The sequence below is a fragment of the Ambystoma mexicanum genome, chromosome 14 (assembly GCF_040938575.1).
Source record: "Ambystoma mexicanum isolate Mex_15411 chromosome 14, UKY_AmexF1_1, whole genome shotgun sequence".
Classification (NCBI taxonomy): domain Eukaryota; kingdom Metazoa; phylum Chordata; class Amphibia; order Caudata; family Ambystomatidae; genus Ambystoma; species Ambystoma mexicanum.
In genome coordinates, this window is record NC_090940.1 from 418,195,138 (window position 1) to 418,211,997 (window position 16,860).

At 44.3% G+C, this 16,860-nt stretch overlaps 1 protein-coding gene across 4 annotated transcripts in view; it reads left to right on the plus strand.

Moving 5' to 3' along the window:
- Window positions 1-16,860, plus strand: part of DDHD1 (DDHD domain containing 1) — a 1,509,354-nt gene that overhangs the window by 533,521 nt on the left and 958,973 nt on the right. The gene's annotated exons all lie outside the window — the stretch shown is intronic.

Below are 16,860 nucleotides of genomic sequence, written 5' to 3' on the forward strand. Positions count from 1 at the left end.
TTCCTATCTGGTGTGCCCCTGCTGGACATATGCAGGGCTGCTACGTGGAGGTCGACGCACACCTTCATGAAATTCTACTGCGTTGACCGGGATTCCAGGGAGGAGTCCAGGGTCGGCCAAGCAGTGCTGCGCAACCTGTTCGCCTGAGGTGAGCCTGGTGAGGAGGTAAGATGCTTAATGTTGAGTTGATGTGATGCTTAATGTTGAGCCTTTGCCACCTCCCGTGGTTGTGCATGTGTGTACTGCTATGTATTCTTTATTCATGAGCATGTGAATCCATGCCAGACCCCATGCTGGAGAAGGAACAAGTTACTTACCTGTAACTGTTGTTCTCCAGCATGGGTCTGGCATGGATTCACATGCGAACCCTCCCGCCTACCCCTCTGCGGCTCTTCACTTGGTCATACTGCCACTTCACGTGCTTCCAAATCTGAAGATGGCTGCCAGAGGCGGTGCTTAGGTAGAGGGCAGTCATTGGCTGTGGTCAGTATGACGCAGAGACCAGTGATTGGTTATTACTACGAAAGACAGATCAGAAACGAAACTGATACTGGTTTTTTCTTTACCGAGGATTCCCAGCCTGACGACGGGGAATATTCATGAGCATGTGAATCCATGCCAGACCCATGCTGGAGAACAACAGTTACAGGTAAGTAACTTGTTCCTTCGTCCAACATCTAGGCACTGTGATTATTATACTTCAGTCAATAATCAATTAACCAACCTCTGAATGATGTTGGCCAACAAGATGGCTCAGCCGGTTGAGCACTCGTTGCTGTGATCTGTGCGTTATCTGTAGGTTGCAGATTCGAATCCAGGCAAGGCCAATTGAGCCTTTCATCCTTTCAAGGTCGATAAAGGAGTACCGACTTCGGTTTGGTGATAATTGTGATAAATATGTTCTATGTACAGCGTTTTGCCAAAAGCACTATATAAATAACCATTAAACCATGAGATTAGATATAGAATTTAGCATTGAGTCCTTGCATCTCTGCACTGTTGTATCATAACATGGGCATACCATTGGGTAGTAATAGCTCCAGGAAACGAGGACTTTCATTAAACATCAAAAGACAATTGTGCTATAGAACCACAAAACACACAATACAATTCATGATTGCTTTACTATGTAATTGGCTAGTTTTTTGTATTTTCAACATTGCAATATATACACCAGAAATCAAATGGCCAGACCTTAGAGAAATAATGAAAGGTGTATTCTGTCACAATGCAGAAAGCAGTTTTTCCACATGTCGGCTGGATGTCACATATATTTTACTCTCTTGCAAAGGAGAACAGTCATTTTTACTCTTAAAATCACATTTACCCTCAAAGTTTAAAAACAGTGAGTAAAATACCCCTGCCTCAAAATCTTATCTGAAGCACTGGTACCAGGCAATTTCACATTTATTAAAACTAATGGCTCGTCGACCATTGACTATTTCCTCATGCACGTTCAACACTGGAACCTCATAGTGTATTTCTGAGTCGTGCATGGCATTTTCAGTGAACTCTTCCCGCTTGAATTGGTCTTAAAACAGGGGGTCTTCCAAGTCCATGGGGCTTCTCCCCATCAACTGGGTCAATGTGCAATAAACCAACACTGTAAACGACAAATAAAATGGGCAGGGTGCGACCCTATAGTATCCCAGTGCTAAATGTTGTCCATTCTTGATGAAGAGACTTCCTCCGATCAGATTCATACCTGGTCAAAGGATCTCTGGAAGGCCATGACGGACTGTTTTCAGTATGAGTTCAAGGTAACACACAGTAGGCTGGTCAGCTGGTTTGATGGGCTGCACAGAACAACCTATAAAGGACTATTAGAAATGGGAAAAGTTCTAGGGGGGGACATTGTCAAGGCAAGGGCTGATTATAAAGGGTATGTAGAATACAGAAAAGCTCAACTGGAAATTAAAGCATGGGAGGACCTATTGATGGCTGCCTCCGCAAGGGGCTCCAAGACATTTTTGGAGTTTGTTGCGGGAGGCTCCCAATACAAATGAGTTAAGACCCACAGGGAAAATAAGGTTGCACCCAAATAATGGCGCAATCATCTCTCTACTCTATATTGTGAACAGGCCTGTGGGTTTGGGGATGGGGAGCGTTGCAGTCCCTGCCGATTTATATAAAGTCGAGATGAACCTCTGAGTTCCTGTGTTGGCAACCTGCTTTAATTCTTATCTGGCCTCAGGCCCCTACCCGCAGTCCTGGAGAAAAGCCATTATTCACCCCATCTTTAAAAAGGGTGATCCTGGAAGTCCTCTTGCTTACAGGCCAATTTAATTGCTGGACACCTCCTTCAAGGTCTTTGGCCAGGTAATTTTGCAGCACATCGAGGACTGGATCTCAACCAGAAGGGAGGTGCTTTCAGAGGTCCAATATGGCTTTAGACCTGGCTTGGGAACCCGGGTTCAGGCCCTGAACCTCTATCTGGTAAGGGCCTCCTCTGTCTATGGGAGGGGGGAGCTGGACCTGAACACCACATTTGACAAGGTGGACCGAGCTTCCCTCTGGTGGGTGCTCTGGTCCATGGGCTGTCCACCTGAGCTTTTGCAGATCCTTCAATTGCTCCATGAAGACACCATGGCCTGTGTCTGTTTTGGGGAACAGGGTGAATGCACTGAATATTGTGAGGTGGCCATGAGAGTTTGTCAGGGCTGTGTGCTTGCGCCAGTCCTATTCACTCTCTACATAAATGGCCTGTTTAGAGTACTAGTGAACACCAAAATTAGACTTCCTGTGGGTCGGTAAAAAGCATTAATCTTGCTCGCATATGCTGATGACATCATGCTTATTGCCCGGACATCAATAGCCCTACTAAAGCTGATTAATGCTTACACTGACTTTACGATAGAGCTAAAACTCACCATAAGTACGAACCAATCTGCAGTGATGGCATGTAGTGCTTGGAGAGGGAAAACAGTTAAAATTTTCCCTGATTCGCAATGGGCCTGTTATTTCCAGGGTAAGAAAGTTAGATTATTTAGGCATCTGTTTCTTAGACAACTGGAGAGGGTTGGCCCATGTTCAGAGACAAAGTACAAAAATGAAACGGGCATTGGGGTATTGCAAGATTTTTGAAAATGTGCCAGGGGTAAACCACTAAGTCTCATGGAAGTGTATTGTGCACAAACAAAGGCTGTGAATAACAATGGGGCACCTTGTGGGGGACTGACAACGCAATGGCCATTGAAGTCAGAGAATTATTTTTTGAAAAAATGGTTGGGCCTCCCCAGCTCAGCCCCCAACTATGCCGTGCATATTGAACTGGGTATCACACACATAGGTGACGATTGGTATGAAGCCCCCTTTTTGCATTGGCTGGGGATTTTGGTCAAATCCGAGAGCCACCTTGACCCATGACATTATTAGACTGCTGCTGCAGAGTTGCCATTGGCAATAAAATATTATGGTTGAAACGCCTATCTGACTGTGGTCAATGCCCTGTCTCTACAATGCCCGGCCCAAATTTTAACACTAGCAGAGAGGAGTGCATAGAAGAGGGCCTTCCGCTTGCTTATCGCAACAAAATGCGAATCCATTGGCATTGTGCTGCAATCCAACAGACTCCATCTATCCATTTCAAAATTAGATAGTATTCCCCCATATTTTATGCATAGCGATAAATAACTGACCGATGGGTACTTTCTAGGGCACGCCTAAACCTGCTCCTGCTGAGGGATATTATGCCGAGATGGCAGAGGAAGGAGCAGATTGTGGCTTGTCTGGGTTGTGTGGGTGTGAAGGAAGACTTTCTACGTTTTGTCTTCTTTTGCTTTCGCTATTATGACCTCAGGAAACAAACTATTACCCCACTTCTGAGTGAAGCAAATTTCACTCATTGTCCATCACTTTTGTTCTTGCTGTGTGCAGAACCATCAACTGTTGGTTCGGGCATGTCAGAATATCTGAGGAAGGCATGGAATTGAAGGAAGCGCATTGTAAACACTTTAACAGAAATTGCCCCCTCGCTAAGCTAATGTTTTCTCTCCAATCCAGATGTCAGACGTTACACGGATGCTCGTTTTACGTCTTTGGACACTGCATGGCATCAGTATGGACTGTGTATTTTTAAATGTGTGTATCGCAAGATTATTTATGTGCATTGTATTGTGTTTTTACATTGGACTGTGCAGATTTGTCTGTGAGTTTTGGTCTGTGGACTTTTGATCCAAATAAACTGTTAAAACTGAACTGAATACCAATGAAGATTCTCATGCGTCCAAGGCCACCATCTCATGATGGGTCGTCTTATACATCCTAGAGAGCTAATCGACCCAGGGGTTACCTAATCCGAAAAGGGCTCCACGCCCACCTTGTGAGAGCCAATGTGGCTATAGTCGTCTTCCAAAGACATGTTTTATAGGACTCCATTGCCAAGGCAGCAAATTAGGCTTCCCCTTCTGCTCTTTGCAGACACTTTGCCTTGATATGACCTCGAGAGCAGATGCTCCATTTGGACAAACAGGCCTCAGAAACCTTTTCAGCTGTGAGTGAAAATAGAACCATCCACCTACATCCCCCATGAAGGAATGCTTGGTAATCCTCCCGAAAGTATGGAGTAAAGGGGGCAGAATGTAGGAATAAGTTACTTACTGTAGTGACTACTGTGCTCATAGTCTATAGTTCTCTTTTCTCCATCTGCCTGCACAACTGCGCCTTGAAATGTCACTTAGCTATTAGTTACGAACCAACCTAGATGGTTGGAAAAGGACTGAAAGGCGCAAGGTGATGGGTATGATATGATATTATTGGTTATTTATAACTGTTAAAGGCATGGTCTAGTAAAAAATGTTATTTAGAAAATAGATAGGCAACATAAAAAAAAATACTAGCATTCTCTTTTTTAAAACTTCCTATGTAAAATTTTGAGCTATTCAAGCTCAAAATTCGCAAAAGCAAGCACATGGGCGCATCCATTTTGTGAAATGGATGCCCTCCTCTGCTGGCTTTTGCTTTTGCGGCACTAATAAAGGAAAAGCCAGCCAGCTCTAGTAAACAAAAGCTACCGCTGGGTGGCTTTCCCTTCATTAGTGCTGTACGCGGAGGACGGGGACCGGAGACCAGAGCAGGAAAGCTGCAGCTGAATCTCGGTAAGTGCTATTTATTTTAAAAAAAAAAAATAAGCACTAGCTGCGTTTTCTTTTCTAAGTTTTCTGGGCTGGAGGAGCCCGGAAAACTTAGAAATAAAACCGCAGCTTTAAAAACGTTGTATTTATGTTTGCGGTCGCTTTTGAAGCGACCACAAACATAAATACAACGTTATTGTGTTGGAAAACGCTGCGGTTTTTCTTTCCAAGTTTCTCAGGCTCCTCCGGCTCGGAGGAGCCTGAGAAACTCAGAAAGACAAACCGCAGCGTTTTCCAACACAACCGCGTTGTGTTTCTGGCTGAATCTGCTTTCCCATTTGGGCTCTCGGGCTCCCTGCGGGAAGCCCGAGAGCCCCAAATGGGAAAGCAGATTCAGCCAGAAACACAACGCAGCATTGCGGAAAACAACCACGTTGTTTCTGCCTGGATCTACTTTCCCATTTGGGACTCTCGGGCTCCCCACGGGGAGCCCGAGAGCCCCAAATGGGAAAGCAGATGCAGGCAGAAACAATGCAGCATTTAGCATTTCCCATTTGGGGCTGTCCGAGAGCCCCAAATGGGAAATCAGCTGTAGGCAGAAACACTACGCGGCATGTAAACACAACCGCGTTGTGTTTCTGCCTGCTGTGGCTTTCACTTTGGGTCTCCGGTGCTCCCCTGGGAGCACCGGAGACCCAAAGTGATAGCCACAGCAGGCAGAAACACAAAAACGCTGCGGTTTTTCTTTCCGAGTTTCTCAGGCTCCTCCTCCGAGTCGCTTCAAAAGCGACCGCAAACATAAATACGTTTTTAATGCTGCGGTTTTATTTCTAAGTTTTCAGGGCTCCTCCAGCCCAGAAAACTTAGAAAAGAAAAACGCAGCTAGTGCTTATTTTTAAAAAATAAAATAAATGGCACTTACCGAGATTCAGCTGCAGCTCTCCTGCTCTGGTCTCCTGTTCCCGTCCTCCGCGTACAGCAGGAATGAAGGGAAAGCCACCCAGCGGTAGCTTTTGTTTACTACAGCTGGCTGGCTTTTCCTTCATTAGTGCCGCAAAAGCAAAAGCCAGCACAGGAGGGCATCCATTTCACAAAATGGATGTGCCCATGTGCTTGCTTTTGCGAATTTTGAGCTTGAATAGCTCAAAATTTTACATAGGAAGTTTTAAAAAAGAGAATGCTAGTATTTTTTTTTTTTTATGTTGCCTATCTATTTTTTAAATAAAATGTTTTACTAGACCATGCCTTTAAGGATTCCAATCGGGCATCAGACACTGGACCAGCACACTTGGTCTTAGCCTGGGATGTGGTGCTCAATAGGAATGCTTTTTCTTTAATTTCAACTAATTCAAATTGAGCCGGTGCTGACCCGTTTCACACCCCCTTTTACAAATACCCAGGGTCACAATGGACCATGAAACAGGCCCGTTGATGAAAATACAATATTTATTTATTTTTAAAATTCACAAGAATCCCACACATTTTAATATTGGGCAGCAATCACCAATGGGGTGATAATGACAATGGAAATGAAAGCAATGCACTTGGTTAACCTTCTAATATCCAAAGCACAAATGAATAGGAACACTTTTTGAATTAGGATAGATAGCACCCAAGTTAAGGTTTCCCCCTGCAATGTTCCCTCAATTCATAATCGAAGTCTGAGTGGATAGAAAGAAGCAGCAGGTAGTCGGGGATAAGAAGCAAAAAAAACCTTTGCAAAGGCCTAAAATGACACTCGGATTTTGATAAATAATTATATGTGGGTTTAAATAATGATATACATATGTTTTATCACAGTATTCGGGATGTTATCTCACTATCAACCATAAGGTAAGGTATCACAAAAGCATACAGTTCCCAAAAAAGATTGAAATTCAAAACCCAGTGCAGCCGAATCCACACATGGAAAAGTTGCATTTTTTCTAGTTTGCAGTTTTAAATGCCAAAACGTTTTTTTCAAAAAACTGTGAAAAATATTTAATCGGAATGCGGTTTTGGGCAGGATGATAGATGCACTGCACAGGGACAATACAGAAGTGAAAGGAGGCCTATAGCCTGTGAATTGAAGGAGATTTGGAAGGTAGAATAAGGTTCGTTTTTAGGGAAATGGAGCAGTGAAAAAGAGAAAATCGGTTTAAAAATGAAAGGCAAATTTTACTTAACCTAAATTATTTAGACTATATTGTTAAAGAAAGCCATGGTACGTTCAAAGATTGATTTGCGACGTCAACATTTTCCCTCCGGGTTCTGATCTATGTAGGAATTAATTTAAATTACTCCAAATATCACTAATGAGTTACAAGATGAGGTGAATAAAAGAGTTGAGCTAACACTAGGAAACAAGAACAGGGTGCACAGAAAATTGGAACAGTCTATACCAGTTATCGGGGTAAGGATAGGGTTCTTTAGAGAGTTGCACAATGACAAAAGTCAAGATGGGGTAGACTATGTGTTATGGGATGGGGGGATACTCTCAGTCCGCTCTTAACTTTGGGATTAGGCACAGTCAACTGGGTTCTGGACTCCAGGGCTCTGGTCACCAGGTAGCGGCGGACTCTCCTAGCAGAACAACAGCTGGGACTGTTTAGACCTGTCGGGTCACCGGATAATCAGGACAGCTGGATGGCAAGGTTGCAGCGGGCATGCAGTTAGTGGGCAAAAAGCCAGGCTGGTCTCCGGATGCTTCCCAAAAGAATACCACAGCTTTTCCCTTTGGTTATTGGAATTTGTTTTAGTGGGATCTCTGGATTGAGGCCTTGCTGGGATGATCAGCAATGCTTTGGCCTTGCTGGGATAGGATCAGCTATGCTTTGGCCTTTCAGTGGAATCTGGAATCAGCTATGCTTTGGCTTTGCAGTTGTCACGATTCCTGCCCCTCTTGTCCCCAGCCCTCCAAGATGTCAAGCTGGAGCCAGGCCACAATCACCTACATGGCCCTCAAGGGCCTCTCCATCCCTCCAAAGACCTACTTGGAGTCAGACTTGGCGCTTGTGGCACCAGACTCACTCACTCCCAGAGGATAACATCGGGGATTGGACTTGTAGTGCATTGATGGGAACAAGATGGATGCCCCCACATATTTCGGTTCTCAGAACTGCATGTGCAGTCTAGTCTTTTGAGTGTGGTTCAGCCCAGAGACACCTGGGATACCCAGAGACTATTTAAGCCACGCCCAGGCTGAGAAACATGCTTTGTATTTTCTGCACCTGCAGCGTGACACTCGCCATGTTCGGATCGGTCTCCAGTAGGCCTGCATCTTTCTTCTGCGCTCAGCTCCTGCAAGAACAAGAACACCGTTAGGAGCAGCCTTACCTTGCGGCGCTTCTGCCCATCATTCATCGCTCCTTCTGTTCTGCGGGCATCTTCGGCGGTGTCATTCCCATCCCGGCACGCCGCTTCCTAAGGGAAAAGAACAGAAAAAAGGCATTAGTAAGCATTCAGCAAATCTTCGCTTATTTTTAAAGACCGTACGAGCTTCAAACGCTTACCTGAATCCCAGCCGCTCTGGGGGAACTTTGTCTTCGGTACTTCTCATCCATCTGCAAGAGGGAAAAGACACTCTAGGTTAGCGTGGAAACATCTAGAGGCGCTGCATACTGCGCTTACTCACCGCATTTCTTCTTCATAACCGGCATCCACGCTGAAAACGTTGCGACACCTAAAAGACACAGAAAAAGAACTCAGTTCAATACAAATACGAAAGGGTCGGATCGCGCTCTCACTCACCTTCAGCGCTACTCATCTGAGCAGCACGTCGCCATCCCCGGACGCCGGCCATCATCTAAGGAAGGAAAGGAACGAAGTTGGAGAACTGTTCAAAAGACTCATTATACTTAACCGTCAGACTCTTGCCAGTGAAGTAACTAGGCAGCAACAAGCCTGCATCAATCAACGCGCCTCTGCGCTGAAAGCAGGACGGAGAGCACACTTTCCCAGAAAACAAGGCCCAGTCTCCAGTCGAGTAGACTCCAGGGAAGGGTTCGAGGTCGTAAGAGGTCAGAACAGGCTGAGTGATGTCCCCGTGGATACCAGGTGAGCGTTACAGCAGTGGAATCTGGAATCAGCTATGCTTTGGCTTTGCAGTGGGATCTAGAATCTGGCAAGATGAATGGAGAAGATCAGGAACGGAGGCGCAGGAAATTCAGGAAAGAGTCTATGTCCAGAGTTCTGTCAGCCACCCTTTTTATAGTGCATGGCGACATCATAGAATTATACGGTAGGGCACGCTTAGCTAAGCACGCCTCTAAACAACTGTATTGGTCAGGGCTGATAGTTACCGCCTTCCTCTCAGCTGTTTGGGTTTCAAGGGCATGATGTCAGATTTATGATGTGCGTTTTACAATGTCCAGAGCCTCCCAAAGTTACTTTAGCTAAAATCCAGTACAGTTGGGGCCTTTTAACAAATTACATGGACATGCCAGTCCAGTTTGTGAGACATTGTTTCGCCCTTCTCATAATTTTTAGGCATTTGTACTATGAAATATTTGACCTAAAATTCTATAACTTTACACGTGTATATGGATTACCATTAGGCATAATCAGTTGTACCACAAGCAGGCTCCTACCAGAACCCTGAGGGCTTTAAAACCACTGCAAAAGGCTCCTGGAGCCAGTCCTGGCGCCTTTGGCTCATATGTAGGAAGGAAGGGCTGTTCAAACTAGGTCCCATTTATGTACATGGGCCTTTAAATCCAACATGGAAGCACCCACACAGTCTAGTTCTAAGAGCCAAGCCATGCGGTCTAGTATTTTGGGTCTGGCAGGTCTGGAACTACTTTCCCTGGGCTATATAAACCACACCTTGACTGCAGAACACGCTTCGAGTTATTCTGCAACCCGCAGCGTGACTCTCACCGTGTCCAGTGCCTGGTCTTCAGCATCTTCCAGTAATCCTGCAAGAACAAGAAAAAGATTATTCTGTCTTTATTGAGAAAACACCATCCAGCACTCAGCATCTCAACTGGGCTGCAATCTGTGGAAACCGAGAGAAAAAGAAACATCACTCACCTGTTAGTACTAGGTTAAGGACTTCCGGCGAACCGCTACCACAGCTGCTGTTCGAGCATTGCGACCTGCAATAACGAGAAAGGAAAAAACAATATTAGAATGCGTGCTTCCAAAACATCGAATTCCATCAGTCTTACCTGAATTCCATCACGCTACGCCACGCTTCCATCCGGAGCACCACAGCAACATCTGCAAAGGAAAAGAGACATATTCAGGTTCGCTTTCAATATTAAACAACCTCACCGCACAGCGCTGTACTTACCTTAACAGATTCCGGGGGCCTGTTTTTCATCGCGCTCACATCCACTTGCAGCACCACAGTGGCCTGTGAGTAGGAGAAGAAGAAAACACAGGTTAGCTTTAAAAGACAATAAAGGCGCTGCGCTTCACGCTTTCTCTTACCTAGAAAACGTGCCTCCCCATCCGGCACGCCAGCATCAAGACCTGTGCACCTGAAAAGGAGATAAAGACATTGACGAATTCCCCCCATAAACAGAACAAAGTCTTACAATTAACAAACCTCCCTGCCTACCAGTAGATTAGGGGTCACAGCAGGCCTGGGCCCAAGGAAGGCGTACTGCACCAGTGAAGCAACTGGGGCAGCTTGCCAACAAACGTCAAGCGCCCCTGCACAAGAAACGCAGGACGGAAAGCTCACCCTACAAATAACTAAGATGAGAAAAGAACCCAGTGGGAAGGGAATCGGTCAGAGGGAGGCGGGAGAGTCACCTATTAGAGACAGTTATCACAAATCGTCCCTTCTGTAATTGCAGATTCATTATTTAGCACTGGGTAACTACGCATCCAGGGTTCCAGATCTCTGAGCCTTCCAGATGCCCCCGGGGATATCAGGTGAGCGTAACAGGGGCCTTCTGTTGCTTTCAAACCCCAAGCAGAAACCTTTTTGGGGCTGATTTTTCCCATGTAGCAAATGCAATTTAATTCCTTATTTTATTTATTTTTGTTATAAATCAGAATAAAGCATGCTGAATAAGATCTCCCATATCTGTTTCACAGCACAAAACCCCTTCACATTGCTAGATAAGGGCAGGGCCTTATCCAACCTTTAAACAAGTATTTGTCTTAGTTTGCAAAAGTGCATTTTAAACGTGTGGTGACTGCTGACATTTCCTTGCAAATTCGTTTTTTCTCTTCCTTCTGCATTTCCACACTGGTTTTTAGCCATAGTTAGCTTCTTGTAAGCAGCAATGGGTTAAAACACAGATGCACTGAAATTGACATGGGCCCAGAGAGCCAGGGCCTTTTTGACGCATTGATCTTGACATTTTGTAGCCAAAAAGTAAAATGTTACCTTTGTAGCTGAAGTACAGCTTCTTTTGATTTCTTCAGATCTGAACAACAGCCTGACATTCAGGAATACTGCTCTTGTCTGTTTAGAGCACAATGTGAATGTGGAGGGGCATGGCAAGGTCTCATTAATAGAGGTTTTGTGATGAGTAACAGAGGAAAAAGAGAATCAAAGCGGCATCATTTTTAAATGCAAATATTTCCCTTTTTCAATGGGAACTTTGGGCTTGCAGCAAAGCAGCGCTGCTTTTTCACTCCCCTTCTTTTATACATGTAAGAACACACTGGCAGGCTTTCTCAGTGTGCCCCCTTGTTCCATCCAGCCCAATATGTGCTTGGCAAGATGGTGCAGCCATCTTTTTGTGGCTGAAAAACGCTGTTTTGGTGTCAGGCAATAGTGCACACAGGAGCCAGCGCAGCCATTTTGCTGCTTCTGCTGAAGTGCAGCTTGGTTATGGAAGGGAGTACAGCTGAGTGGGTAAATATATCCCACATACTGCGCTTATTACCCAGAGGTTTCTAAGTGCGGATCCGTGGATCGAACTTGTGTTGCTCTGTGTCGTCTTGTTTCCAAGGCGAGCACGTTGCCCCTGAGCTATCCTCCCGGTGCAGCATGGGGAGTAATGGCCATGGTAGCACATGCGCTATGCCCTGCGTGCAAAACTAAAAAAAAACAAGCAATGTTTTGGTACTACAGAAAAATGCCCTGGTCCGTTGCATAGGATAGAATGTCCCAAAAGTATGGAGGGGGAAAGGAACTCTGGACTAGGAGTAAAGTAGTCACTACATTAAGCAACATATACATTATTTAATTTAATTTATTACTAATGTGTTACAGCTTATTATAAGCTTTTCACATGACGTAAGAAATTACATTTGGACAACAATTAATCATTAAAAATAAATACTAACATATTGAATAAATAGAGAAAATAATAACATAAAAGGCACAGATTAGCAGAAAAGGATCCATAAATCCACCAATGAATGAATATTAGTTTTTTTTTTTTTTTCCTTTTTCCTAAGAGTAACGTTCCCAAAGAGGACATCCCCGAGTTGGCATTTGCTATATGTTTATGCCCAATGATTTCTCAGCAATCGTCCAAACATTATACATAGCAATGTATAATTTCATTCCTTTTCCCTTTGCATTAACGGCTCTGTGCCAGAATTCGTTACTGCCAACATATTCCAAGTTATGGACAAAGTCTGTATAAAATATTGTATAGACCTTTGCCATAGCGACACATCTAGTAAGGACATGTTTGCCCGTTTCAGATTCCGTTTTGTCCTTGCACAGCCTGCAGTAACGTTCAGGTAGGGGGAGATTGTTCTTAATCCCACTTATGGCCAGTACAGGTAGCTGATGGATCCTTAGCAGAAGAATGAATCGACGTAGCCGTGGTGAAGGGCATAGATTCAGGTATGGTAATGGTTTTTTAATAGTGTAATTCATGAATTGCACAAATTTGTAGTGCTTCAGATCTTCCAAATGCGCAAAATTGCTGATCCAATCATGTAATTCAGATTTCTTGGCTAGCGCTCTCAGCAAAGGAGTGGAGACCACTTGTTGTTTTTGTGTCCAGCCAATAGCTTCGAGGTAGTTGATAATATTCTTTTTCATAATAGAATATGAAGACACTTTGTTAATTTCGCAGTGAATCGCTGCTAACAATAAATTGGCTGTATCCGGTGTTGCTTTTAGATATAGTTCAGCTCTTTTCCTGAGTACAAGAGACTTCCAGGAAATAAGGCCGAGCTCTAATCTAAGGATGGCCATTGGGATACAGCCCGGGAGACCGAGTATTTTTTTCCAAAATGTTCCTTCGAGGATTTGAAGCCAGTCAAGGTCTATCAATTGTAGTGCCTCAAGGCCATAGATTATCATCGGTGTTAAGACCTGAAGGTAGAGTTGGCGTGCTGCCCAGATGGTGTAACCACAATAGGATGTAGAAAAACGATAAATAAGTGCTGTGACTTGGGCAGCTCTTGTGATTCTGATTTGTTTGCAGATGGTATATTGCCCCTTGGGCTCAACCTCGACACCCAGGTATCTGTAGTATGGGGTATATTTGATTTCCGTCCCAAATATGTTTAGACCGATTCTTGCTGTCTTCTTAGAACTGAACATTACCATCTGTGTTTTATTCAGATTAATAGCCAGCCCATTTGATTGAGTATAGGACCATAATGCCTCAGCTGATCTTCGCATGCCGCTAATGGTATGGTCCAAGATGACTAAGTCGTCCGCATATGCTAGCACCACACAATGGGAGGGTCCAATCTTAGGGGGGCAGATATTTTCCAATGATAGTATTTTAGGTATATCGTGAACAAACAGGTTATACAATATTGGTGCCGTAACGCATCCTTGTTTCACACCACAGTTTTGATTGATCTTATTAGTCATATTCCCTTTAGCGTCCAACTTCAGGGAGACTGTGGTATTGTGGTGCAATAATTTGAGATAATATAGTATTTCTTTGGGACATCCCAATTTTTCGAGTTTGGCCCATAGTAATTTCCTGGGGACTAGGTCAAAGGCGGACTTGAAGTCTATGAACAAGGCGTATAATTGTGGATTACCTGATGTTCTGGCTTTGTTACAGAGAATGTCCATTACTACCAAATTGTGTGTAGTAGAATATCCGCTTCTAAATCCACATTGGAAACGGTCAAGGATCTTTTCTCTCTCTACCCATGTTTGGAGTTCTTGTAAGCAACATATACATTATAGCCTACTTTATCTTACAAATGAGGGGATTACAGAAATAAATGGTTTGGATTCAATGATACTACCTGCTGTCCCACCAAATCTTTGACCAATGGTTATCATAATTTCCATCAATAATTAGTACACCTAAGCCACTCTCTTTGCCACTGTGACAACCAGTGATGGTGTGAAGTGTGTGTCATATATTACACACAATTTAGCTTTTATATTTCCGTACATGCCGGAGACCAGCCTCTAAGCGCGGCATTCAAAAAAGTGATGATCTGCGTTGTCTTGGAATGTCCCAAAATTATGGGGGGGAAATGTGACTCTGGTCTAGGAGTCAAGTTGTCCCTACAGAGAGTAAACATTTTCATTATAGCCTATTTCATGCAGCGCTCTGACGAACCCACATGAAACTTTGCAATATAATTATAGACCTGACTGAATTTTCTTGTAAAGTTTGCTGCAGTTCGTGGAGGGGGCGAGGGGTCAGATTTTTTCAGATGAACTTGAATGAGAAAAACATGTTTCCTGTGCCTAGAGCTTCTGTCATGTCCTGAAAGCAAGCCTTTTGCAAATTTGATGTTAATCCACACCGTTTCACTACCAAAACTTAGTCAAAGAAATGAAGATATAACTTTGGTGTCTGAGGCATGGCCTATGGACAATCCCTCCTCTGGCCATGGCCACCAGGGGACTGGCTGTTGGGGTTAAAGTGATCACTGGGCCTGGCCTCCAGCAATGCCCATTGTCTACTCCTGATGGCTAGCAGGGCCTGCCACATGGCTGAAGCCTATGTCCCAGGAATTGTGGCCACCGGTCATGGCCATAAGCCATGAACAGTGGCCCATGGTCCCATTATTGAGGAATAGTGGCCACTGGGCCAGGCTACAGGCCATGGCCAATGTTTACTGTGGGCTGACTTTTGGGGCAGGCAAAACATGGCTGACTTTTGTGGCTCCGGCAGTGTGGCCAGTGGCGAGGACAGAGGCGACAGTCTGACAATTGGGCTATAGTCTCTAGAGGTCCAGGCTGCAGGCCACACTGAATCTGCACTATTGTTTGCTTTGTGGGGTGTAAACATCTGTATAGCCCCATGCCTCAGGGTTTGTGGCCACAGGCCATGGCCACAAGCCGTGAGCAGTGGCCCACAGTTCCATAATTGTATTGTTAAGGAAATCATTATCAAGCCAGCAGACAAAGGGGAGCCATTATAATGATGGATACGATGAATTACCGAACAATGGCGCAGTCCCTACATAATGATCATCTAAGTTATAGGCGTTTACCGTGCGACAAAAAGTTGATCAATCCCATAATTGAAGAGGCGTTAAGTCGACCATAAAGAGGTAGAGTTCCTGAGACCTGCCCATCCACGTACCCCAGCATTTTATTCCTTACCCAAAATGAATAAGGGGATTTCGCCACCGCCGGGACAACCCATAGTATCTGGAATAGGTTCAACTCTGGAACCCCTGTCCCAGTTTGTGAATTCTTTCCTCACAAGTGTGGTCTCAAAAAACACAATCATATGTTAAGGATGCGACGGCTATACTTAGACTGGCCCAGGACATGCCACTTGAGCCAGAGACGCAGTTCTTAGTGACACTTGATATCGAGTCACTGTACACGAGAATACCCCAGGAAGAGACACTACTGGTGGTTGTCAGGACCTGAGGAAAAATTAATCCACCTGTCGGGATCCCAGTGGTTTACATCATGCTACTGGCTGAAATTGCTTTGACAAAACATTTCATGTTCCAAAGTGAATTTTATGAGCAAATATCGGGTTTGGTCATGGATGCTACTTTTGCCGAGTCTGGCAAGCCTCTATGTCGCTGAATTTCAAAAGGTGACGGTGTATGCCGATAATAACCCTTTTCTGAATAACATCAAAACCCGTGCCAGGTGCACTAATGATTTTTTTAGGGGAATGAGCAGAAACTGTGAGTTTTCAACATAGTTGAACTAGCAAAATGGGTTCCTTAAATTCACATGCAATTGCAGTAAAATAAATATTCACTTCCTCGACTTACAGCAAAGGAAGGGGGTTTGATGACATCTGTTTACCAAAAAACAACAGATAAGAATTCTTTACTTCAATTTCAGAGTTTCCATCCAAACCTACCGTTTGGACAATTCCTCTGGTACCAGAGGAATTGTTCCAGTTTACAATATTTTGATAACCTCACACATCAGTTGCAAGCGTGGGGTTAACCCAAAAAAATCCTTCGGCAGGTGCGAAAAAGGGCTAGAAATGTAACCCGAGATACTCTCCCACAAGACAGAAGAGAGGGGACATCTTTTGAACAGATGACAGCAGTGTTTAGTTACTCTCCATTGGTGAATAAGATTAAATGTGAAATCAAGAGATTATGGCCAATTTTAAATGTGGCACTAGTAACCATTGAAAATCTGAGATTCCCTATTAAGCGCCGTAAGAACCTGAGGGACACTTGATTAATTCTTACCCACCAAAGAGGACAATATACAAGCAGTCCTTTGGTCCACCTCAAAACCAACAGGCCATAGTCTCTGTGGCCAATGTTCTATATGCGCACAGACAAAATGCAGCACGTTGATTAATTTCAACTGGCGCATACCATGGTTGCAGACACATTTTACCAATCTGTCCAAGCCCTCTGGATATGGTCACCCCAACAAAAAAACAAGGCATTGAATGATCGATCTCAAAGCTCACCAACCTATATATCGCAGTCCATCCATTCATCCTGCTCCTCCTAGTGTTGTCTC